The sequence below is a fragment of the Phodopus roborovskii genome, unplaced genomic scaffold (assembly GCF_943737965.1).
Source record: "Phodopus roborovskii unplaced genomic scaffold, PHOROB, whole genome shotgun sequence".
NCBI classification, from domain to species: Eukaryota; Metazoa; Chordata; class Mammalia; order Rodentia; family Cricetidae; genus Phodopus; species Phodopus roborovskii.
The window spans coordinates 9,277,494-9,281,735 of record NW_026125444.1 but is presented as its reverse complement, the minus strand read 5'-3'; positions in this window follow the sequence as shown (position 1 = coordinate 9,281,735).

Here is a 4,242-nt window from a genome sequence, read left to right as displayed (position 1 = left end):
ACCAGCAAAAGAAAAGCACTCTGTGCAAACTGGGAAATCCAGAACAGGTTGTCTTTACAATCAGTTCCTCATGCTCAAGAAAATGATTGCTTCATTCCAGAGCAATATACAAGGGCATAGGCGTGTCTTTTGGTAAATTCTGATGTGACATACAAGGGAAGACAAACTAAAACCTACTGCCAGTTATTATCAGGTGCTTCAAATTTACACTCAGAAGTACATAGAAGCATTCCTAGCTGAACTATTACAGTGCATTTACCAAGTACAACCATTTCCTGTCATTTGACACCTACTATAATTGTCCCTATTTCAATGTCAAGATTGCTTCTGTTGAGAAGATCTAACAAAGCAAAGCATTAGGTCGTGGCCACCAGGGTTTTTGTTTTATTCTGCTACTGTACTCAGAGCTGTGAGTGCTTTAAATGAGCTCATCTTTAAAACTAGCAGTCACACAGCTTCCTGAGCAGAGTGAATACTATTTCCTGACACTGGCAAGTAGCCATGGGGAATGTCAATGAGAACTTATCAACAGCTTATGTGCACCCCATCTTTGCTCCCCACACAGGCTCTCTGTCCCAGAAATTGTCAGGTTGTTTTTAAGCAACAGAAAAATAAGAAAGAATTCTGAAGTTCTTCTCTAGTTTCCTCTGTGAAGTAGGCAGGAGCACTGGATTACCCAAGACTAAATTCTACGCCTCTGCAGATCACAGTAAATTATTAAAGTTCTTTCAAATAAGAATCCTAATCATGCTGAAGCCTGTAACAAATAGTTACAATATGAACTCACAAAGCATTTGAAACAAGCAGAAATTCGGAGTACAGCTCTTCCTTATCAAACGTCAATTGAAGACAAAACCCTAAAGCCAACTCATCTTTAAATCAACATTTGTCCAACAGAGTCAAATCACAAATATTTTAATAGGTCAAAATCAAAACCTGGTCTGACACTCGAGATTCTTTGGCAAGTAAGGAAATTTGTAAATCTTGACTTGCAAGCTTGTAAAGCTGGCCAGGTGGATCGGTGTGTAAAGACACTTGCCTACAAGCCTGGTGGCCTGAGTTCAGATCTCCTGAACCCACATAAAAGTGGAGAGACAGACCCTGTTGTGGGATATTACTGTAGCTGGGCAAAAATGTGTCATATTTGTTTACGCTGCGCTGGTTTAACGATGTAAAGATGTGTTGCTCCGCCTACTTAAGGAACCTGATTCCAGTAAGAAGCTGAATGCTCAAAGGGCAGTAGAGGGACAGGCAGGGCTGGGGGTGGGGGAGAGAGATTAAATAGGAGGGGGAATCTAGGTTCAGAACAAGAGAGAAGGAAGGGGGAGTGAAAAAGAGTGGGAGATGCCGGGGCCAGCCTGCCAGGCAGCTGCTAGCCAGCCAGATGCAAAGTAGAAGGACATACAGAATGAAAGAAAGGGAAAAACCCCTAGCCAAAACACAGAGGAAGAGAAACGGGTTAAAGTAAGTTACAAGAGTCAGTGGGACAAGCCTAAGATAAGACTGAGCATTGATAACTCATAGTGAGTCTGCGCGTTATGATCTGGGGGCTGGCGGTGTGAGAAAGCCTTCTCCAAGAGCCAACTGCACAAAGTTGTACTCTGACCTCTGTGTGCACGTTGTGGTGTGTGTGCCCCCCCACACACATTAAAAAATAAAAATACAATAGGGTAAATACCTAGCTTAAATTGTACAGCAATTTCCAAGCTTACAGGTCACTTTGAAGGCACCAGTGCTTTTTAATTATCATGAATGATTTTTAACCATTACCACGGTTACACACTATCTCTTGGTTAAGTAAAATCAACTGCTGCTCAGCTTTTGGATGCTTCAACATTGTATCTATCTACTTTGGGTCCTACATATTGCAGATCACTCGTGTTCCTAGACAGCATATGCTTTGTCTTCAGAACACAGTTCAGACAACCTTCAGGTTCCCTCTCTTCCAGCATTCCCACACTACTTTTTATATTCATCGTAGATTTACCAAGATATTACAAGTATTTGTCAGCATGCTGGCGTCCATTATTTCTCTCACCAACAACACATTCCTTAAGGAATGCCATTCTAGGCATCTAAGTGTTTAACATTTATAAGTAATATAGATATTTTTTTTAATGTGAGAAAGAAAGCTGCAGTGTGCACATACCCGAGTAGCTTGCCTCTTATAATCCAAATTTAACAGACAATAATTTATGTGAGATTGAAGTCAATTAATTGAATAAAGAAAACTATTTCTAAAGTCCGGGGGCAAAGGACCAACATCATACAAACCTAAAATACATTAAGTGTGCTTTAAGGAAGAAGTGAGGCAATGATCTGGCTGCCCTTATGGAAGAGAGACTGTAAGGTTATCAAACACTCGGCTTCATGTAGGCATTGAATTAAGCCATTTATTGCTTCAAACGTGGCACCATGAACATTTAAATATACACTACAGCAGTAAGGCTTCCTTTTTTTTCCCACCGCCTATAAACTGTGAATTCACACTTGGGCCTTCTGTGCCACCCACTGTAACACAAATGTTGTACAACAAAGATTCTGAATGTCCTTGGTGTAAATGCAACAAAAGAATATTAATTGCTGGCCATGTTGCTTTAATGAGGTAGTTCCATGTTTGAATGTATGTATGGATGGATGGACATACAGATATACACAGCTATATAATTTAGTGACAGGTTCTACTCCTTTCTAAATATTTAATGTAAAAGTTTGGAGTATTTCTCTATATACAGTTGGTAAGTTAATCAATGCTTGGCCTGAAAGCTTGCTAACATGTTTTCTAAGTGATTCGGTAGGCAGTACTTGGAAAGTAAGAAGAGCTGTAGCAAATGAATGCAGGGATGCTCCTGACTAAGAGGGAACTTTTTCTTAAAATAAGGTGATTTCCTCTAGCCAGTTCTCATAGAGTGAACGAGTTTACATAGTCACATTGTGTGACTACAAGATGTAAATGCTTTTCATTTAAGCATCTCCAGACAGCATACATCTGAGCTAACAGAACACAATTATATATAGTAAAGGTTTATGAAATCTCCATGAAAATACTATCATGAAATCGTAATATACAAAGGACCATATGAACCTGCCTTTGGGGACAACAACAGTTTAAAAAGTTAGTCTGTGGAAGTTGAGCATCACAGGCTAAGAGCTGGACAAAGCTCCTAAAATCCATCAAAGCTCTCCTCTTCACAGATTTAACACTACCTTTTGATTAAGTTCTAAAAGACTCACAAGTGGGCTTCCTTAAAACACAAATCTGATGGACTTCATACATTTCACTAGAAAAGGAAGTATGATATAATAACTATCTTTGAAGTTTAACATTTTTCCCACATCACACCGAACACATTTTAAACAAACCCTCCAGTCCATGCATGTGGTCCACGGTCTCAGTAACACCTATGGAAAAAGACCTTAGGAGCGCTCTGGAGACACCCTGCAACCGGCACTATTTGGTCTCACAAAGCCCAGAGTGATTAAGACTTGAATTAACTGCCATATCACTGCATCATAGAATGAAACACAGACCGAGTTTTAAGGTCTCTTCAGTCATACTGGCCACACCGCTTCCAATCCAAACATCTACAGTCATTATTTTCATTTTTATCTGCTGTAATTAGGTTTCTTTTTCATCCCTTAAATTCAAAGCAAAGCCAGAGAAATATCTTAGAAAAATACATTTGACACTTTGAGTTTACATTAAAAATGTCCTTCCCTTATTCTCATAACACAATTTCCAACCATTATTATAGAAATCATAGATTACATAGCATTCGGCATGCTAACTGCTAATCTTTTTTAGATTATGAAAATTAGAAATAAATTGCAATTAGGAAATTTTCATAATTAAGCGTGTAAAGTATAAATACAAGTTGTTTTTTTTAAAAACTTTATTTTAACACCTAATACAATTCCAATTTAAGGATTACTCGCACAAAAAAATAAACACATTTGGTATAAAAATGTATCACTTTAACGCCCTTTCCCCCATAGCCCCCCGCCCCAACCCTCTTGAGCTGCACTCTATCTGGATGCAGAACATATAGACTAATGGCACGAATCAGGTTTCACCTACAGGAGTTTCTGTTTATGTACCCAGGTACTCTAGAGGACACCAGCCCACTTTATCACATGAACCAATCCCTTCAGCCTGCTGAATGAGTTTCACAAAGAAACAAAGCTTATTATAAAGGCATCTTAAAAACCGTTATCTTAAATCCTTTTTATAAGGACTGACTA